This window comes from Bos taurus, chromosome 1 (genome assembly GCF_002263795.3).
Source record: "Bos taurus isolate L1 Dominette 01449 registration number 42190680 breed Hereford chromosome 1, ARS-UCD2.0, whole genome shotgun sequence".
Taxonomy (NCBI): domain Eukaryota; kingdom Metazoa; phylum Chordata; class Mammalia; order Artiodactyla; family Bovidae; genus Bos; species Bos taurus.
The window spans coordinates 92,889,176-92,912,858 of NC_037328.1; the positions used below are offsets into that span (position 1 = coordinate 92,889,176).

The window sequence follows — 23,683 nt, forward strand, 5'->3', positions numbered from 1 at the left end:
TTTAGTAGAGTGAGCAAGGCTTTAGCTCTTGGTTGCTTAATGAACGTTTGCATAGTGATCATAAAAAAAATAAAATATGGGTTGCAATTTCTCTTGAATATTCAGGAACATAGTATCTATCACCCACCCTTACGAGAATTAATTATTTAATGTGGCCAAATTATCTGTGCTTTGAAATTTTAAAAAACATCTATTTTAAAATATTCATTAAAATTATCTACAAAACTGGTAATGCTGTTTACATAATTTCCATTCTAGAATTCAGTATAGCTGAAATTCATCAAAGTGTCAGCACAGTCAGCCCCTGTATCTGTGGGATGCCCGTGGACAGGGAAAGTGAGGTATTATGCCATTTTCTATAAAGGACTTGAGCATCTGTGGATTTGGTGTTCATGAGGGTGCCTAGATCCCAAGGAAACCAAGGGACAACTAGAATACCTTGATGCCACCCATTTCACTCCTCTTCAACATTATACCTTCCTTAATTCTTACTTCCTAAAGATTTTTATAGTGCAAAGGGAGCCCAGGTGTTTAAAATCACTGCAATTAGTAAATAAATTACATGAAATGACTGTTTACCTAGAAAACTGCCTAAAAGCTAGGCCAGTATTAATTACAGGTAATCAGGATGGTTTTTCCCATTATGATTTAGTCATAAAATCCAGTTACACATCTTTAACTTTTTTCATATATAATTTTTGTCACTAGGAAATCATTAATAGATTTTTACAAAATATTTCAGAAACTAGTTCCAATTGGTATATGAATAATATTTAGAGATGATCTGTAAATAAAAATGCACAATCAATTTAAAATGTACATTAGTGACAAATAAATCATACTTATGAGACTCCAATGATGAGTGTTTAAGGTATAAGATATGAGAGAATAGTGTTAGGAAATAGAAGAAATGGGGTGATAATATGACAGGAAAAAGCACCTTTTAGGAAGTCCTTAATAACAATACAGTGCAGAAAAGAGCCCAATTCTGTCCCATTAGTACTGTCCACAGATAGTTATATGAAGGCAGGAAAGAACCAAAGAACTCTTAGACTCACTTATTCTCCACAGCAAAGAGTCTTCAAGTATTTTTAAAGACACATACTTTTTTTATTATTAAAATAATATGTAATTATTTAGGAAATTTGGAAAATACAGAATAGTATCAATGAGAAAATATAAATTGTCTATAATCCCAGACGCTAGAGGCAAATACGGCTTGCAGTTTGGCATACTTTCTTTCAGTCTTTTTTCTATGCAAATGTACATGAATTTTAACCTACTTTGCACTGCACTGTGAGTACAGTTTGGCATTCGACTTTTTTGCTTAACACACCAGATATTTCTTATTTTAAATGCCCTTTAAAAATACCATGTTTAACAGGTACATAATAACTCCATCATATGGTTGTATCCTAATTTTTTCAAAGTCTGCCATTGTAGGAATTTTGGTTGTTTCTAACTTTAAGTTTGCATATTTAATGATGAATCATAATTTTGAATATTTATTTGTAGTTTTATCTACACCTCTGTTTTCCTTCTGTGGGAGAGATTTCTAAAATCAGTTGTGTAGGTCAGAGGATTTTTTAGGCTTTTAAAGATATTGATATATATCACCAAATTGATACATATTAAAGGCTATCGATACATATTACCAAACTTTTAAAGATTATTGATATATATTACATTACCAAATTATTTTCTCAAAAGGTTATACATATTTTTATTAAATTTTACAGTTTATGAAGGTGGTTCTCTTTCAACTTCTGGCTTTATGTTTCAAGAATATGGTAACATTAGCAAAGTACAAACTGATGAAGCATTTAAATTGCTCTGTAATTTACTAGTCCAACATTCAGTTTAAATGCTATAAACTGAAAGCCTACAAGAGGACATTTCAAATGCATTTACACTTCTGTTAAGCTGTCTTTACTTAACATAGCTGTGATTTTTCTTCACAAAATGCTACCATAATGCCACTTGACACAGAACTGTAGCTACAGAGGGAAAAAATTAGACAACGATGTCTTAGAATGCAAGATTTTGATTCACATAAACCTAATGAGATATGTAACCTTGGAAAACTACTTAGTCCCATTTGATTCTATTTTTTCAACACTAAAACGGGAAAAATATCTACTTTTCTGGGTTGTTATAAAATGTACTATATATATATATATATGATAAGGAAATGGCAACCCACTCCAGCATTCTTGCCTGGTATAGCCCATGGACAGAAGAACCTTGCAGAGTCCATGGGATCACAAGAGTTGGACATGACTTAATGACTAAACCACCACACACACACACACACACATATAAAATCATCAGTTACTGACAATGAAAAGTCTTGCTCATCACCATTCTATAGTGAAGCTTACCAAACCTCATCTAAGCATATACTTATCAGCTTTTACTGTTTATTCTTAAAATAGATGTATAGGGAGAATGCTTCCAACATAAAAACAGACAGCAAAAAAAAAAAAAAGAACCAGGAGGAAACAGACTGTGCAGAGTGAGAAATATTTCAACAAAATAAAATTACTATAGTGCAGCATAAAATAGGAACAGAATACCATAAAATAGGAACAGTCACAGAATACAGTCCCTAAAAATTAAGAAAATAATAAAAAAGACAAAATCAAAGAAATCACCAGAGACGAAAAGAAATGGAAAGTAACAGAAGAAAAAAAGTCAGAGAACTAATCCAGAATAGCCAGCATTGTTTTTCAATAGATATCACCAAAACAAAGAGGAAAGAAAATCACAGTGGTATTACAATTAGAAAAATGCCAAACTGAAAATTCAGATTAAAAAGGCATATCATACATGCATAGTTGCTTCAGTCATGTCCAACTCTTTGGGCCCTATGGACTACAGCTCACTAAGGCTCCTCTGTCCATGGGATTCTCCACACAAGAATACTGGAGTGGGTTGCCATTTCCACTTCCAGGGATCTTCCTGACACAGGGGTCAAACCCACATCTTTTATGTCTCCTGCATTTACAGGGAGGTTCTTTACCACTACAGCCACCTGGGAAGCCCTTGAAAAGGCAAACAGATGTCCAATAAAGAGATCAAAAACTTCTGAAGAAAAAAAGCACCTACTATTAGAGTAGTAGGCCTCTGACTTCAGAAAGACTACTGGAAAGTAGAGATTTCAGAACACTGAGGAAGCAGCTTATGATCATCCAAACCATCAGTCAAGCAGAAGGATAGAGTAAGACATGTCTAGCTTATGAGGAGACAAAAGACTTTCCCAGGCACCATTTATTAGAAAATCACTGGAGGCAGAAATTAGATGCAGGTACCACATCCTAATTGACCATTGCCTTCCTAGGTGATCAGTGCAAAGAAATAGAGGAAAACAATAGAATGGAAAAGACTAGAGATCTCAAGAAAGTCAGAGATACCAAGGGAACATTTCATGCAAAGATGGGCACAATAAAAGACAGAAACAGTATGGACCTAACAGAAGCAGAAGTTATCAAGAAGTGGTGGCAAGAATACACAGAAGAACTATACAAAAAAGATCTCTACAACCCAGATGATCACAATAGTGTGTGATCACTCACCTAGAGCCAGACATCCTGGAATGCGAAGTCAAGTGGGCCTTAGAAAACATCACTACGAACAAAGCTAGTTGAGGTGATGGAATTCCAGGTGAGCTCTTTCAAATCCTGAAAGATGATGCTGTAAAAGTGCTGCACTCAATATGCCAGCAAATTTAGAAAACTCAGCAATGGCCACAGGACTGGAAAAGGTCAGTTTTCATTCCAATCCCAAAGAAAGGCAATGCCAAAGAATGTTCAAACTACCGCACAATTGCACTCATCTCACACGCTAGTAAAGTAATGCTCAAAATTCTTCAAGCCAGGCTTCAACAGTACGTGAACCATGAACTTCCAGATGTTCAAGTTGGTTTTAGAAAAGCAGAGGAACCTGAGGTCAAATTGCCAACATCCGCTGGATCATGGAAAAAGGAAGAGAGTTCCAGAAAAACATCTACATCTGCTTTGTTGACTATGCCAAAGCCTTTGACTGTGTGGATCACAACAAACTGGAAAATTCTGAAAGAGATGGGAATACCAGACCACTGGATCTGCCTCCTGAGAAATCTGTACGCAGGTCAAGATGCAACAGTTAGAACTGGACATGGAACCATGGACTGGTTCCAAATTGGGAAAGAAGTATGTCAAGGCTGTATATTGTCACTGTGCTTATTAAACTTATATGCAGAGTACATCATGTGAAATGCCAGGCTGGATGAAGCACAAGGTGGAATCAAGTTTTCTGGGAGAAATATCAGTAACCTCAGATACTCAGATGACACCACCCTTATGGCAGAATTTGCAGAACTAAAGAGCCTCTTGATGAAAGTCAAAGAGGGTGAAAAAGTGGATTTAAAACTCAAAATTCAAAAAACTAAGATCATTGCATCCAGTCCCAACACTTAATGGCAAATATATGGGAAACAATGGAAACAGTGACAGTCTTTATTTTCTTGGGCTCCAAAATCACTGCAGTTGATGACTACAGCCATGAAATTAAAGGATGCTTACTCCTTGGAATAAAAGCCCAGACCAACCTGGACAGCATATTCGAAAGCAGAGACATTACTTTGCCAACAAAGGCAAAGCTATGGTTTTTCCAGTAGTCATGTATGGATGTGAGAGTTAGACTATAAAAAATCTGAGCACCAAAGAATTGATGCTTTTGAATTGTGGTGTTGGAGAAGACTCTTGAGAGTCCCTGGACTGCAAGGAGATCAAAACAGTCAATCCTAAAGAAATCAGTCCTGAATATTCATTGGAAGGACTGATGCTGAAGCTCTAATACTTTGGCCACCTGATGCGAAGAAATGACTCATTGGAAAAGCCCCTGATACTGGCAAAGATTGAAGGTGGGAAGAGAAGGGGACGACAGAGGTGAGATGGTTGGATGGTATCACTGACTCAATGGACATGAGTTTGAGCAAGCTCTGGGAGTTGGTGCTGGACAGGGAAGCCTGGCGTGCTGCAGTCCATGAAGTCGCAAAGAGTCAGCCACAACCTAGTAACTGAAATGACTGACCACATCCTAATACAAAAAAGCAGGAAATATCCCAGAATGACAGTTGTACCAGGCATAGAAACAATGGCCACAATTCATCAACAGGAATATCTCCAGGCCAAAATCAGAAAAACTTCAATGTAGCCAATAGAGCATTTTATAAGTTTCATCTGAATCTTTCCCCTTCTTTATTATTAACTTTTCTCTCTCTTGCATCAAGTTTAAGAGGAGTTTATTTCATTACTATTTCAAAAGAACACTCCCTAGTTTCTTTTAGATTCTTTGGTTTTTCTCGCATCCTAAGGTGAGGATTAAACGCTTTAATCTAGTCTCTATTTGTCTTTAAAAATGAAGCCATTCAAGGCCAAACTTTTCTGAGAAGAACAAAAAAATTATTGTAAAATGTTATTAATAGCCATTTAATAGATCTTCTATAGAACACTCGGGAATGAATAGCAACAGATATATACAAATTAAGCAAACAAAAAAGCAAAGAGGTTAATGTTTAGAAATAAATGTGAAAGAAAAATATCATATGTCTTGGTTTAGAAGTAAATGATATTCATTTATTATTACTAATGTAAAGACAATTTAATTAACAATTGTGATATAACTTTGTAATTTTTTAAAAAGGGATAACATTTTGTATGACTGGGTGTGAAATCTTAGAAAAATTAATTCTCAATGAACAAAACAAGAAGTCAACAGATAGTATCAACTGTTTATAATCAAGAAATTACTTAAACCTCAGAAAAAGAAAAAAAAGAAAAAGAACAGCTGAAAATCATTGTCTCCAGAGCAGCCTGGAAAGAAATATTAAATGCTATTTTTAATAAAAATGCTACTTTTACATTTTAAGCTCATATGCTGTTTAAACTATATTAAGATAATACTTTTATAAAATGGTGATTAATTTATTTAGTTAACCTAATAGAATGCACCTAAATTTTTGTTTCTTTAGAAGAGAAAGTGGAAGAGGACAGAGAAAAATGGTGAGAGATGTCAAAGAAGGAAATAACAAGAGGATCAGGAAATGAGTAACTATGTAGAGTGGCTATAAAATATTGTAGAAAGAAGCTTTATTAAAATGTTTTTCATTAAATGTAGAGGTAATCAAAGTAATTTAACCTGATTGTTAATTACTGTCTCTGGAATGTGTTAATTGTTGTGCTATATTTGTAAATAAATCAGTAAAATATGGCTTAATTACTTCCACTGTATTTCTTCATTCACTTCCCCATCAATACCCTAATGCAGCCTACTTCTCTTGCACATAAATGTCCACAACTCCCTCCCAGCCAGACATCCTGCCTCTAGTCCCCACTCAGGCTCATTCTACAGAAGATCCTATCTTCATAACAGGACTTCCAGCCCAAGAACCTACAGCAATCCACTGTAAGCACACTGCCTGGCCTTGAAGGCCCTTCCTTGACTTCTCCTCACATATAGTAAATTCCCAGGACATATACTCTGTGCCAGTCGCTCATGCCTCCTTCCTGCACTGCCATTCTCCCTCATGTTAACTGCAAAACCACGGACTGCCCTTGTTTACACTACTTGGTCACCCCACTCCCCCAAACAAAAATTTCTATTTCTCTACAAATTCGTTACCCAGTTTTCATCTGTTACAATCCAGCTCAAACCATAGTGTGCCTCTAAAACACCTCTCAAAATTCCACAGTGCACAGATTTAACCCTTTTCTAATGACTCTCACATCATCTTCACCTCATAATTAACATCTATTTATGTTTCTATTCTCTATTTCTGTATTATATTTTTGCTGCCTATTCTGTTTTCCTATAATTAAAAACTTCCATAGCAGGAAACACACCAAACTCCTCTATATTCTAGAATAATTAAAATCATAAGTGAAGCCCAGTAACATTTTTGGATTGTTTAAAAATGTGTATTTTATAGCACTCAGTGCACTTTTGTACACATCCTTCACACTCTAGATATGTTGAATGGTTGATTGATTAACCCACCATTAACCCACCATTACGTATTGTAATTTTACAGCTGTGAGATACCTTGACTAAGCCTTTATGTTATTTAACCATCACCTTTCATCCTTCTGAGCTGAATCTGTGCTTTAGTTGTTTTGTCACATATTTCAATTTTCTAATTTAGAAGAAAATAAGTCAGAATTTTAAAATTTTATAAAATATTGATTCAGGTATATGGTGATCAAAAATAATATGTTACCAGAATTCATCACTAAATTCTCTTCATAATATCTTACTTCATTCCCAATTAAAACTAAATGGCTTTAAAATTTAATGGAAAGTGGAGTGTGGCATAATAGACCTCTGAAAAATTTACTTTGAAATTCATGTTATCTGAGTGTTAATATTTTAGGACTAAACATCGAGTAAATATAGGATTAAAGAAAAGAGATATGGTAAGATAAAAAAAAATGTGAGAAAAGCTTTGGTTCTCCTGTGTGCAAAATCTTACTTCTAGTAGGACTATGTGTCGCACCTAAAACCATATTATTCCAATTTTAATGGATGTTTTGATTGTCCCCTTCCATCTCCATAAGGCAAAAGGTACATAAATGAGTGCAGCTACAAAGAAAAAAATTCTATCAAATTTTCTATAGAAAATTTTCAAAATAACTATCATTAAGAAAACCCACGTGGAAAGTCCCTAGTCTCCAGGCAACAGGTTAGCATAAGCCACACTGTATTGCTGAGAAAAGGCAATGTCCTAATGTAAAAAGAACTGTTTTCGTCTCAGTTCCTGGATATTTGCAGAGTTATATTAAAGAAAAAGAGAAACCAAACTGGGCATGTTAGCATGAATAGACAGCCAATAAATAGCAACAGAATGGAGGAGATTTATACCCCTTTTTTCAGACAATTAAAAACAATTAACATTTCTCTCAACAACAAGCCAGCTTCACATGTTGTGTGTAAATTTCACAAGCAGTCTTCCTGCCAGTAGTATACCTGACTACCAAGTCTTCATAGAAAACTTTTTTTTGTCTCACTTGCTCCACAAGTTATTTTAACAATTGCTTTTGGTAATTTAAGGAGAGAATTTGGCACAGAGAATTTGTTAAAATGTACATGAAAGCTGCCTGCCAAGGTAATGGTACAGAACAGGTGCTGTCCAAGTCAGAAGGCGGACGAAAAAGAAGGAAACCAACAGACGGAATAAGCACAAGAAATGACCCTGAAACAAGGCAGCCAGCGCCTCACACTGTTCCCACCACCTGGCCCGGCCAGGGCCAACCCTCCACCAATTGTCCAGCTCGCAGTTGTTTACACATCCCACTGGCTGGCCTGGCTGCATCGTCTGCCTCTCTTTCTTTTTTAAAAAATTTCTTTCTCTTACTAGAAGAAAGCCTATTTTATGAACTGTTGATTCACTTTCCTACTCTAAATATATAAAGGAGTTAGTGGTGCTTCTGATATGTTTGAGCTCTTGTCACGGTAAAGAAAACAATCATTTTTGTGTTATCTATTAGAAATTTGTTGTTAAAAGATGCTCTTGAAGGATTTAGGATTGGGTACTTTCTTACTTTAAAGGAAGTAATCAAGTTTTCATTTTATAATTAGAAATCATACTTGCTGTTAAAGACAGCAGGTCGTATTTTTGCTAAAACCCTTTAGCAGGATTATAAGGACAATTAGAATCTCTCTGTGGTTCAGCTTTGATCTCTTCATTAGTATCATTTCACCTGGACAAGCTTTAGCCTAGAGGCGGGGCTGCTAAACTGAGATCAGATACTAAGAGTCAGTTTAGATCAGTTCAGTTCAGTTCAGTTCAGTCGCTCAGTCGTGTCCGACTTTTTGTGACCCCATGAATCGCAGCACACCAGGCCTCCCTGTCCATCACCAACTCCCGGAGTTCACTCAGACTCACGTCCATTGAGTCAGTGATGCCATCCAGCCATCTCATCCTCCGTTGTCCCCTTCTATCAAGTGACCTTAATATGGGAAGCAAGTTCCTACAGTGACTGTTCCAAAGTGAAGTCCTTAGCACTCAGTGTGACTGTGTGTTATGGAACCCTAAGTAGTCAATTAGTAGGGAGGGAACAAATTTTTTTCCTCTCCCCATCTTAGGTTAATTGGCTTGGTCCTGTAAATTCGGCTGAGGAAAGACAGATGAATGAGAGAAAAACAAATTCATTTTCATGTACATAGGGCATATACAAGGGAGCACTCAGCAATGAATACCTCAAAGGAATGGTTGGAATTCGGGGTCTGAAGGGCTTCCCTTGTGGCTCAGCTGGTAAAGAATTCTCCTGCAATGTGGGAGACCTGGTTTCAATCCCTGGGTTGGGAAGATCCCCTGGAGAAGGGAAAGGCTACCCAGTCCAGTATTCTGGCCTGGAGAATTCCATGGACTATACAGTCCATGGGGTCACAGAGTCGGACACAACTGAGTGACTTTCACTTCACTTCACTTCACTTTATATCTAATTCACTAGGGGAAGTGAATGGGGAGGAAAGGCAATTACAGAAAAACAAATGACACACTGAAATGATTTAAAAAAAAAAAAGATCTTAGACAAATCTATGGGGATATGCCAGTTGTGTAACAAAATTTGTTTGGGTGTGGTGAGAAGATTACAGTTGCTCTGCAGAAGATTTAGTGACTTTTGAGATCTTTGAAGAGACTCTGCTTTTAGGCAAATAAGGAATCTCAGAACATAAATGCAGTCAACTCAAAATCATTTTGATGCCCAATTCCAAAGTACTGACATATACACACTACTGTATGAAAATAGAAAACTAATAGAACCTGCTGTATAGCACAGGGAACTTAATATTCTATAGTGGCCTATAGGGGAAAGAATCTTAAAAAAAAAAAGTGGATATATGATTCACTTTGGAGTACATCTGAAACTACTATAACAGAATCGTAAATCAAATATACTTCAATAAAAATTATAAAAAATATAAAAATAAAGACTAAGAACAAAAAAGTCATTTTTATGTCAAACAAGACTATTTTGGGGGTGTTATTTCCTGATCTTTCTCAATATTCTCCAGTTCTACTGCTCTCTTTTATACCTCTTTTCTACTTTCATTAGACTTTCTTTAATTTGGCTATTCTTAACCTGTATTCTGAGTAATAGCAAGCCAGAGAAATGTGCATTTTTCCAAAACATTAGCCAGCATTTCTTTGATAACTACCTCATCTTCACTTTGCAAAATGTTAACATTACCCTATGGATGGTGGACAGATTCCATGTGCGAACTGGCATTCTCGTTCATATTTTATTTCTTAAATATGTTATACAGTTAGATTTTACATGTTTAAAATTTATTTTCATTTGAAAAAAATTTTAAATGTCTTACCAAAATTACTGAGTTCATTGAAACTTCCAGTTTATGTCTATCTTTAGGCCACTATCCTACTCTGTGCAGCCTTGAGTGAGTGTCTCAGTCCTTCCAGAATTTTTTTTTGTGGCTATACCAAAAAAATTCACAAATGATTTCAAGGACAATCTGGCAGCAAGATGACCAGTGTAGTAGTGTTAGTTGCTCAGTCATATCTGACTTTTTGCAACCCCATAGACTGTAGGCCACGATGCTTCTTTGCCCATGGAATTCTCCAGGCAAGAATACTAGAGTGGACAATAGGACAGCATATTTTAAAGGAATAACCCCAGAAAAGCTGGTCAAAGCAAAGTCTCTAGAATTCAGGACTTTACAATGGTAAGAAATACAGAATTTACTATTATAACTGAACCCATTAATTTATGATTAATTTAATGATAGTTACCATTTCATCTCTTTCTCATTATAAAAGAAAGTTTTATAATGTATTTTGACTATATAATTTTCTGGAGTTAAATAAAACTTGGATATATTGATTTCTTTTTTTTTGTTAAAAATCATTTTTTTCACTTAATCTTAGTTTTCTCCAAAACTTTTTCATGTTTTCAAAGAGAATTTATGAAAACATATAATTTTTATTTATAAGTTGATACATTATTTTTTTTAATTATAAGTCATATTGCTTTTGATGGAGTCCCCTTACTATAAATCTAAAAATCAAGAGGAAATGCAGAGATCAATTTTGCCATTTGAGACAACTGATCAAAGAAAAAGGAGTAGATGGGTTTTAAGTAGACAGTCTTTGTGGGGACCCTCTGTTGGGTCAACCTACCCATTCCCCAGAGTTTTACATTTGATCCTGTCATCACACACTGTAAGCACTGAGAGCCTGCTCTGTGCAAAGTACTGCAATAGATCCTGGAAAAACAAAGTCCTTGCTCACAAAGACTTTATATTCTAGGAAGTATATTCTGTTTATGTAGGTATACAGGAAGAAGAATGGCTCGCCTTCCTGGTTGTTAGATATAGGAAGCTGGCCTTAGAATCTGGTCAGCCTGATTTGAAGAAAATGTTCAGTATCAGATGAAGTCTTTCCAATTTAATGGCTACCGTTCAGAATTATGTCTGCATTCCTTGATGTGGTTCAGAAGGACATTCTTGAGGTACCCCTTCCTGAATTATTTAGACATACCTCCCTATCTTAAACACTATAAGTCAGATACCATAACTATTTTGTAACCAAAATTTAATATCTTCCACATTTGTCCTTAAGAATTTATCTCTAGCCCGACTTAGAGGTCCACTTTATTCCTCACTTTGTATCCCATGCTTACCTGTACTGTTTTCAAAACATCACATAATGCTGTACCTGTCTATTTTCTTGACTGATTGCCACTGATCTGTAAGTCCCTGAGAAAAAGATACTTATTCTTCACCATTATGTCCTCAGTGTAAGTAGCTTACGCTTAGTAGGTGCTCAATAAATATCTGTTGCATGAATGAGTGAATTGCTTCAACTTCTGTTTTACAAGAGAAACAGAATATTGCTAAATGATTCATTCCATTATCTTTCAAGTAGAAAGCTACAAGCGTGCATGTATATGTGCTCAGTCATGTCTGGCTCTTTGCAACCCCATGGACAGTAGCTCACCAGGCTCCTTGTTCATGGGCATTTTCCAGGCAAGACTACTAGAATAAGTTGCTATTTCCTCCTCCAGAGGTAGAAGGCTAAATAATCCCAAATGATCCATGATGTATAACTAAATATACTGATTAAAATCTCTTAAAGTATAATTATATATTTACTTTTCTTTAATATACACAATGAAAATAACAACTGCTAGCAATTTCTAATTAGTTTCTCTTTTTTCAAATCCATATTAACTTAGGATTCAAAAATCAGTGTGATACATTTATATAAGCTAAACATATAATTGTACAGCATAGTGTTCAGCTATACACAGTGTACAGCATGGCTCTGAGTAAGTCCTCACTAATGTCAGCATGACAGTAGTAATACCAATGGACCAGTTTATGGTGATGGCGATAAAGAACGTGTATCAACAATGTTATATATAAGTCATTTGAAAGACATGTATCCAAGATAATATTATAAAGAAAGAAGGATAAAAATTTGGACATCTATCTATTTCAAGATATAGGAAAAGCATAATCACATGTCTTTTTTCCAAGTAATTGTTATTGGCATTATTCTTACACTAAGCATGATAATAACAAATTATTGCATTAGGAAGGAGAATGTGAATTATAGTCGCATAATTTTACGATACTCCATAGGGCATAGAATAATTCTCTCTTAACGTCCAAAAATGCAAGCAAACAATATTGACATCGAAATGCTTTTTGACAAAAACAGCCATTACAGAGAAAAAGAGATTAAAAAAGGTTTTTATACTCTCAACTCCTCAAACCATTTTACAAATATTTATAAAATGTCACCAATAGAGGGCTTACCTGAGGTCAAGTGAAAGAGGCCCTAAACCATCAAAAGCTATTTCCAGTGTCCAGCTGGGAGATCTAAAACAGAGAGTAACAAAGACAGTTTATGACAAAGCTGACACACAGTATTCTGGAAGGAGTGAAATCAATTGTGACATTTTTCATTTATTTGTAAATGCTTCTTTGGCAGTACACTCCCTCAAAACGACAGTTGCTTCTTACAGAAGAGGGGAGGTGATGGTAAAATACAGGAATCCTGACAGTTGCTTTAATGAGATTCTGCTTTAGGGCTATTCTAACACTTTTCCCAACAAGGAGCCTGCCCTTCATTTTCAATATCATAACTCAGTAATTTGGAAAATGTTATCTCTGTGAAAACTAAACCAGTCAGTCCTTATTAGCTATTGTTCAGTTGATTTTCCTCTTGTCTTTCAATTAGAAGAAAACATTCTAAAGCAAGTATCTAAATAAATATCAGCCATACAGACCAATTATGTCTTTTATTAAAAAAGTACTCTTTTATCAAAAACAGTAATATGGTGTGTGATTGAACAACTCAAGACACACTTTCCAGTAACTCAATATTTGTTTGAAAATATCACAGAGTACAATATAAGATATATTTTAAAGACTTTACTTTCTATGTTTTAACAAGTTCCTCTGGAAAAGGAAATTATTGCAAAGGTAGTTTCACTAGTCTTAAAAATTTGAGCAACTCCAAATTAAGCAGTCTAAAGATTCCACTTCATGTATTCATTCAATTTTCCTTTGATCATATATTAACTGTTTGGTGCAAAGTAACTGTCCTCAACCCATTTCTTTAAAAAATGTAAATTATACTGTGCAAGGAAAATACAATCTAACACAGGGTAGCCCAGTATCTATCACCTATTAGTCAACCAATAGATATTTACTGAACTGATAAGCTGCACAAAATCAAATCTTTGTGCATAGCAAAACACATTTTGGCATTTCACTGCATTATGGGTTCAAATTCTAGATCACAGAGAAATGAACTAAATAAGAAACCTCAGAGACATAACAAACTTTCTGGGTTCCAATTTGCTTTTCTATGAAATAGAGTTGGTACTATTTACTGCATGTGATTTCTGTAATGATTAAATAAATGTTGGGGCAGGAATAAAGCACCTAGCACAAGTTCTTGGCTCATAATATGTTGTTAATAAACAATAGTTATTATAATTACAAGGTTTTACTTTGACCAGAACAAATAACATCTTTCTCAAATATAACAACAAAAGTAGCAACAATAAATAAGTGGAAGGAGGGAACCATGGCTGTAAGAATTCTAAGATAAAACCTTTAGTTCTATCTCTTCCCTCTGTGAAACTCAGCTCTCTCATCACAAAAATGGAACTAATGTTCCTACCTTTACATAAAATACCATCTCTGCTTGGCTATGAAGGCTGTCTGGGTATTTAAGTACCCAAACATCGTGCATTCTCAGAAAATGTTCACTGACCACGGCAGTGAACATCATCTCAGTGAACATCATCATCATCTCAGGTTGGCAGATTAACTGTGGTCTAAGATTTGTGTTGGTAACCTTACTCTGATGGTCGCTGGTAACTTCAGGTACTGCTTAGTAGAGATGGAAAACTGCTCGAGCAGCTAACGTATGCAAACTCATGAAGGTTTTTGTTTCTTTATTCTACCCTCAATTACCTAGTGCAGTGGTTCTCAAACTTAAAATTACCAGGAACATTTTTGTAAAATGTTAATATCTATGTGCAACCCAACACAAGTAAATCAACATATTTTTTTAAAGGCTTTCCAGGTAATTCTAATGTGCAGCTAGGGTTTAGAAGCACCAGCCTAAATGCTGATGCTGTTTCTCCCACAGACGCTACTGGCTTCCTACCCACTGCTTTCTCTTCTTTACAGCCCTGATTCATCTTAGGTGTCTATATTTTTTTCCCAAACAGCTCTGAGGAGGTTGATTATGCCCAGGTTCAAGACAACTCTGATTAGACTCAGCCAATCATAGTGAACCCATATCCTTTGCCAGGAACTGATTTAAGGGTATATAGGTTACCCATATCTAGTCAACAAGATGGGAGGAAAGGTATTTTGGGGCTTTGAGCAAAGTTTTCCACCTTCCTAACAAAATTTTTTTTTTTCCTGCTGTTGTATATGGATATGATTCCTAGAACCACTTTACTCATCTTGAAAACATGAAGAAAGTTAATATTAGGACATAGGTAACATCTTGAGAATGGCAGAGAAGGGTAGAAACAGATTCTGCGACAATGTCATTCAGCTACTGAATTAATTTGTCCAACTTCTTGAATTATCATGTAAAATAAATTCAAATAGCATCAAAGTACTTTTATTTTTACACAGCATCACAAAAAATATTAAATAAGAAAAAATCTATATCCCAAGCTTAAGTTTAGCTCAAAGATGTCTTTGTTTATACTTTTAAAGCCTTTATGAACTAAACCAACTAGTGAAAAATACCAATTTTTCTTAAAAACTAAATAGTGTCAGTTTTATTGAAGTGGCTTTATAGCACTTATTTTTACTAAGAAATATTGTATTGTAATATACATAAGAAATTTAATATGGATCCTGTCACTCAAATATTTTTCAGCAGTACTAATTTGTGCTAATCTTTATACACACACAATGTAAAATATTAAATATATTTTTTCACATCATATATATAAATATATACAGGTATTTGCTTTTTTAAATTGTTGCCAATGACCTGGTGCTTAAAATAAAGAATATGAGGTTTTTTAATAATCACAATAACCCCATCATTTCCTAATAATTGTGCTTCTCCTTGTAATAGATTCTATGCATAACTTGCATTTCTTTCAAGTAGCAGATCTTACTATCAAAGGTCCATATTTTATAATTTTTATCCTTTTACTAGAGCAGTTATTTCCTAACTTCAGAGAATACTGGGAATACTTTGGAAAGACACTTTACTATCAACCACACAGCTGGAATGAGATTAAAAGGAATCTGTTCCAAGATCTACAATGGAGATTTAAAGTGGCACAGGCTGTATTGTATCACCATGCTCCAGTCTGCCAGTTTAAAACCTGATTTCTTCCAAACTCTCTAAGTTCTTTTGTGTTGTTTTCTCTCTCTCCATCCCATCTGCAATTTCTATAATATTTATGCGACAATAAAAAAAAATCACCAGAACTTTTGTGGGAAGGGGGAAAATCGTAGACTGCCCTTAGCAGGTAGAGAAGGAAATGGCAGCCCACTCCAGTATTCTTGCCTGGAGAATCCCAGGGACAGGGGAGCCGTCTATGGGGTCGCACAGAGTCAGACACGACTGAAGCGACAGCAGCGACAGCAGCAGCAGCAGCGGCAGCAGGTGGTATTTGGTAGATAAAGAAGACAGTATCATGTATTAGGAGTCTTAGCTTTTGGGAGCCAGCAGAGATGATCAGATGGGGAAAATAGGAAGTAGAGCTGATGGGGGGCTCCATGATAAAGTGATCTCTTCCTACACAACCCACCAAATCTGTAATGTACAAACTGTCATGGCAAGTTTAATATGATGGATTTATTGTGAAAGCCAATAGGGGATATAATTTTGGTGCAGGACCAAGTGAATGTAAAAAGCTGAAACAAAGTGGGTTCCACGAGCAGAAAACAAGTGCCGGAAAAAAAGAAACTCTGAGAACATTCTCCTCCCCAGAAGAGATTTGAGTGTAAAACAGTTACGCAAGCCAATTTTCCCTCAGTAGCTTGGAAAACCTCAATGTACATTTTATCTCCCTCACTATTCTATGAGCTCCTGAGATCAATGCTGCCTTTCACTCTTTGAATCATAACAGAACTCAATAAATGAACTTGGGCAAGCTCTGGTGGGCAAGCTCCTCCAAAACAGTCTTGTCCCTCCTAACTCCCAAATTTAAGCAAGTTCTGTATGCAAATTTCCTTTTCTACCCAAAATATTTTTTTATTATTTTTATTTTTATTTAATCTTGGCTGTACTAAGTCTCTGTTGTTTTGCACAGACTTTTTCTAGTTGTGGCAAACAGAAGCCATTCTTTGTTAAGGTGCTCAGGATTCTACTTGCAGTGGCTTCTCTCATTGCAGAACATAGGCTTTAGGTATGCAGCTCCCATGCTCTAGAGCTCAGGCTCAATGGTTGTGGAATATGAGCTTAGTTGCTCCACAGCATGTGGGATCTTCTCAGATCACAGATAGAATCTGTGTCCCCAGCATTGGCAGGTCAATTATTTACCACTGAGCTACCAGGGAAGTTCCTACCAAAGATATGAATAAGACCAATGTCTCAATAATGCTAAGAATTTGGCAGAGCTGAAAATCTCATGGACGACTTTAGTTCAGGGTCAAATTTGTATCTCCAGATCACTTACTGCTTTGTCAAAGATACAGGATAGCTTCCACCACTCAAGCCCTGGTCTTAACACAGTTCCTTGACAACTGCTACTAGATAATAAGAGTAAGAAATATTCCCAAAAGTGTAGAATGTTTTCCTGAATGTCATCTGGGAGCTCTAAGATCCATTTCTGGTATCTTTTGCTCTCTGCAAAAGATGGGAGCTTCTAAAGTTATAGCAATAGATCTGCATGGTTTAAAGTATCATAGGTGCTTGTGTCTGTCTTCAATCCTCCTCCTCCAAAGATAAGTACCTGACATCATCTCTGCAGGGACTTTCACAAAGTAGAGACTTAATAAATGTCTGGCACACTGAACTAAATTATAAATGAAGCACCTATTGTTTGCTGTTTTTATTTATACCATAACTATCCTTAGATAATGAATTCATTTATCTTTTGAAGCACTAAAATACAACCACTGGTATCAGATATACAACCATTAAGATTGGATATTTTATTTCAGAAGTATAAAAATCAACATTGGTCTTAAAAAGTTCTACAGATTTTTAGGAAGAATTTAATATTTTGAAGTTTATTTCTGACGGCAAGTCTCTATTTCTTGTAACTTCCATTTCATTCATAGAAATATATGAGATGTCTTAAGAACCATTGGTATTTCAATTGTAAATATTAAGGAAGTTGTATTGCAATGCAGGCAGGTAATCCTAAAGCCCAGCAGAGCAATAATGATTAACAACACAGTCTAGAGGGAGTGTAAATTTTAATACCGTCACCCATAAAATCCATGTTTCAAAGGTTACAAAACAGAATCAAGTTTACCAAAAAGCAAATAAATCAAATAAATCATTTTGTTTAGTGGTTTCTTATTTTATCTCTGACTTTTTAAATAATCAGCATCATCTCCCCAGAGCAGGTAAACTATCCTCACCTGCAAATGCACTATGCTGCTGCTGCTGCTAAGTCGCTTCAGTCATGTCTGACTCTGTGCGACCCCATAGACAGCAGCCCACCAGGCTCCGCCATCCCTGGGATTCTCCAGGCAAGAACACTGGAGTGGGTTGCCATTGCCTTCTCCAATGCATGAAAGTGAAAAGTGAAAGTGAAGTCGCTCAGTCGTGTCCGACTCTTCGAGACCCCATGGACTGCAGCCTTCCAGGCTCCTCCACCCGTGGGATTTTCCAGGCAAGAGTACTGGAGTGGGGTGCCATTGCCTTCTCCGTTAATGACACTAATGGAAATTAATAATTTCATGATAGCCTTTTTGTTTTAAAGTTTTTTAATACCCATAGTCTTGTCTTTTTTCAAGTCTCATGAACAATAAGTCAATGTGCTTAATTTCAATTACTTCAACAAATTTGTCATTTCACAAAATAAGGTGATCATACAAGAGATGAATCAGTTGTACTATTCAATATTTTAATAGTCACATTTTCTATGTTTGTGATAACTTGTAATTTATATAAGGCTATTTCTATAAATCTAAACATGCTATGAGTGTTTATAATCTAAAGGAAAGGAAAAGACTAACACATGAAACAGTAGTCATATTTAACCCATACTATTGATGCTCTTCAGAAAACCTAGTGAGGAGAGGTAATCTTCTCTGAAGAGAAAGTATGAAATATCAAGTTGGAATAAGCTCTTGTGGGTGTATTTAAATCTATCTGCTTTAGAGATTAGCAAATGTTTTTTCCTGTAAAGGTCCAGATCATAAATATATTCTTGGCTTTGCTGAATATATGGTCTCTGTTGTGCCTATTCAGTTTTATGCTGCAAGGTGAAGTCATAGTGTGTAAACACATTTGCATGGTTGCATATGTTCCAATAAAACTTTTTTTTGAAAACAGCTGGAGTTGAGAACTAGAGTTGGCTTGGGGGACATAACTTGACAATTCCCAGTCAGGTTCATCATTGAGAAGTTATGCATCCCATTTTCAAAACGAAATAGAAGGCATGAAAAGGATGGAGGCCAAGTGGAATGTTTCTGTTGATATACCCTAAATTCCCAGAACACCCAAAATACTTATACTTGAATGTAATTTCAATGAAATAGGATACATGTTTTGCTAACCACTGTTCTACAATATCCATGCAAATTCCTCCCTACATTAGGACTGATTCTTTAGAACCTGCCAACCACATAAATCTCTTCCTAAGTTTCTGTCATTGAATTTCCTTGACAACAGAGTTAGCTGTGACCAAAGAGTTTGCACATCAAATTTGATAATTAAAAGTTGAATTGCATTTTTAAATAAAAGTAAAAGTCCTTTTATTATCACTCAGTTGTGCCCAATTTTCTACTGCTTTCCTAGAAATCAATATTTAACTACAAAAGAAAGTAGAATAGAACACACTTATTAAGTACAAGTATCCTGAAGCATCATGACAACTTCCTTTCACTCCATCCTCCATCATGGAATACTTCACAGCACATTCAAAATTCTGAACAGAAATGCTAACAATTGTCATGTGCTTCTCAGTTATTTCAGTAATAAAAGACTTAGAAAAATTTCAGTGTTACAAAATGCATCACTAAACACAAGTTAGCTATTTTAAAATGTCACTTATTAAAATTTACTTCTCCCTAATATTATTTCCTTTAGAAAAGTTATGAAAAGTGACTAATAGTTAATAAATATTGATTAATTACTGTATGTCAGGCAGTATGTCATGTTTTACATTTATTAAATCATTTAATACTCAAGCATATAATCATGCAGATACTATTTTTACTCTTATTATACAATGATGAAGAAACTGTGCTTGTACAAAATCACAGGGTTTCTAAGAAGCAGAGCTAGTATTTGAAAGCAGGAGTTCTAGGCTCCGAGTGCTAATGAGGTTAAGGCCTTGATTCAGTGTCTGCACAGGAATGCTAGTCTCCTGGTACAGTGAGTATACCATACATTCTGTCTGAGAAATATCATTACTGACAGAGGATGATGAAATAAGAGATGGAGGTGAACGCAGAGACATACAAGCCAAAAGTGGTAGAAAGTGAGAGACGAGATCCAAATATCATTTATTCAACAAACGTTACAGGTCAGTAATCCTCCTTACAAACAGGACAAACGTATTTATTTCAGCTTGGAATCAGATCGGTCTCATTAAATTCTTGCTCTACTACCTCCCAGGTAGTTTTTCTATTACTTGCTTAAAATTTCTGAAACAAAATCTTCTGACATAAAATGAGAATAAGAACCCAGATTGTTTTCCAAGGATGTTATGAAGATTAAATGAGCTCATGAGGGCTTGATACATACTGCATGCCCTCAAGATGGTAGCTACTATTATCATTCAGGGTTTTGTTCTTTTTTAAATGTAAGTATCAAACAATATGTTAAAAGTTAAAAATGTATCCAGTCATTTGAATGGCCTGTCCATATAACTTTCAGCTTCTCAAAATTTGTTGATTATCTACCATGTGTGCTAAACCTTATTAGAAAAAAAAAAAAAAAACTCAGTTGTGGTTAGTCATAAAGACAAACTCTCTATAAAATTGATTTTTTCACTTTCATCTGAAGATATTACATGTACACAACTGTTAAGACATTATTTCAATCCACATAGCTTCCTACCTTGTCTATGGCTATCCCTTCCTGAGGGATAGCTTCACAGGGTCAAGAAGGCTGAACACCCTCTCTTATCATCATCCACTTATTTCAAACGATTTCATCCATTTTTCCCAAAGTACCATAAAAATATCATCATTTTAGAACTGTCTATACATTCCTTGATACACCAAAGATAGCATTAGGATGCCATCTGATGTACTCATCATTAAATGAGGAGGTGGTGGCAACTGTATTTTAATGTAGTCAAATCATACTCCAGTAAAATTTTTAATATATGATGCTAGTAACTATGTAACACTGGGAATAATCATAAAAAAAACAGATCATATTTCAAGCAGCTTTTCTTAATTCAAAGGAGGGAAAAAAGAGATAGATATGGACGATACAGGAAGAAAGAGAACACCTATATTCATAAAAAATTATTTTATAATTTCCCCTTAAGAGAATTGTTTGAATAGACATTTTTCCAAAGAAGACATAAAAGTGGCCAAAGGCACATGAAAAGATGCTCAACATAACTATCAGGGAAATGGAAAGAAAAATTTCCATGAGCTATGATTTCACACCTGTTATTAATAGAATGGTTATAACCAAAAAGACAAGAAGTAAGTGTGAGTGAGGATATAGGAAAAGGAGAACAAATATTTGTGCTCTGTCAGTTGGAATATAAATTGGAAAACAGAATAGAAGCAACACAAAAATTTTTAAAAAGATCTACCATATTAGCCAGCAATTCTTTTGGGGCATTTATGCCAAGAAAATAAAAATACTAAAGCTAAAGATATATATGCACTCTCATGTTCACTCCAGCACTGTTTACAATAGCCAAGAGAAGGAAACAACTTAAGTGTGCAGTAAGAGATAAACAAATATTAAAACCTGTCACACACACTAGAATATTTTTCAGACCAAAAAAAAAAAAATTGAGTGTGATTTGTTGCCACACAAAAAAGTGTTACCATTTGCGACAACATGGACAGAACTTAAAGATATTATGCTAACTGAAATAAGTCAGAAAGAGAAAGACAGATACCACATGATCTCACTTATATGTGGAATCTAAAAGCAAAAAACTAAAACAAACCAAAAAGAAAAAAAAAAGCACACGGATATAGTGAACAAGTTGGTGGTTGCCCAAGGTGCAGTGGTCAGGAGGAGTGGGTAACAGGTTAAAAGGTTCAAAATTTCAATTATAAAATTACTAGGTCATGGGGAAGAGATGCACAACATGGTTACCATGGTAAATAATACTGTATTGCATATTTGAAAGTAGCTAGGAGAGTAGACCTTGAAAGTTCTCACAAGAAAAAAACTTTCCCACAAGAAAAAAATGCTTGCAAATATGCATGGTGAACAAATGCTGACTTACTGTGGTGATAATTTTGCAATACATACAATAACAAATCATTAAACTATACACCTGAAACTATTAAAATGTTACAGCAATTATGGTATATCACTTATCCCTCAAAAGAAAGAGAATAATGTACCTATTGGATTCTTTCTACTTTGTTCATGAACTGAATTTTAAAAGGGAGAAAAAGTAATGTTACAGAACAATATGATTGTGGTTGCTAAAATAGTAAGATATATAATTAGATTTTTATATTTAAGCACAAGTTGGCAATGACCTAGCAAACATATGAATAGCAAAGTTATAAATAAGGAAAAAGACACTTCTCCACAGATGAGGCAGTGTTAAGCCTCAGGTGGGTTAATGGGATTAGCTCCAGCAGGCAGCAAATCCCATGAGATAGAATTTATCTTCCATCTATTTTCAGTTTATCCAGCTGGTACAGAGCAGTTCTTTTCCTGTCACTCCATTGTTGTCATCTATCTTAGGTTCAGTTTTCAAACTTAAACCATCTATTACATCTTTGTTACAGGAAAGCTTAAACAAAGTGCATATGTATAAGAGATGCAGACAAAAATTTAAGAATACTCCATTAGGTGACTATCATCAATCTTTGTTTTTACAGAAAACTTATATGAATTAAGCCAAAATTATACTGAAATGACAGAATGAGTTATGGCTATAAGAATTTGTCTCAAGAAGATGATATATACATATATAAATATAGTTATAACTGATTCGCATTGTTGTATGGCAGAAATCAACACAACATTTTAAAGGAACTATCCTCCAATTAATTAAATTTTTTTTAATATTAAAAAAATTTTTTTTTAATTTTCCTCATGGGGTATTCTATGTTTATTCCATTGGTACTGTCATTGTTTAAGCATTTTTAATAAAACAAATGAGAGTTTGTCACACATCAGTCTCATCACTTAACAAGGTTACATTATCGAATCAGGTCCATTTACCTGACAACCAACAAGCCACACACTGTTGCAGCAAAGAACATGTTTATTCACAAAGCAGCCAAGTGAGGAAATGAAAGAACAAATCTCTAATCCGCATCCCCGATGATAATGGACCCTAGATATTTATGGGATCAAGCTGAGGCATGGGGAACATAAGGAAAAGTGATTAGAGATAAGAAAAAGGTGAGTTAATTATTGTTACGGTTGAGTTCTCAGCCCTCTGATATCAAAAGGTCACCGAGCAGACATTGGTTCATGCCCTGTTGGAGGATCGGTGGTCCTAACTAGTTTTAGCTCCAATTAGATACAGCTGACTCCAAGTTCCCAGAAAGTAACTTGGGCAAAACATATTGTTCAGGCTCTGTGAAGCTTCAAGGACATGCAACAGTTTCATAGCAATGATTAAAGTGAGCTTGATCACCTAAGGCAGGTTACAGGTGTCACCTGTAATTACAGGTGTGATGAATTTAACTGATGATTACCCTTGGTTTCAGTCATCTCTAAGTTTCTGGTTGCTGTTATATGACTACAAAATAGTCCACTCAACGACTAACTCTATTAATACCAAGACAAAGTAGAAGACACATAAGATAATGATTCCATTGTACCATGGGACAT

The 23,683-nt window shown here is 35.2% G+C and overlaps 1 protein-coding gene across 5 annotated transcripts in view; it reads right to left on the reverse strand.

Annotated features, from left to right (window-relative positions):
- Positions 1–23,683, reverse strand: part of NAALADL2 (N-acetylated alpha-linked acidic dipeptidase like 2) — a 1,562,846-nt gene that overhangs the window by 1,460,656 nt on the left and 78,507 nt on the right. For all 5 annotated transcript variants that reach the window (XM_024995414.2, XM_059888525.1, XM_059888521.1 and 2 more), the window contains one exon: positions 12,823–12,885. The gene's annotated coding sequence lies outside the window, so the exon portion shown is untranslated. The remainder of the gene's footprint in view (positions 1–12,822; positions 12,886–23,683) is intronic.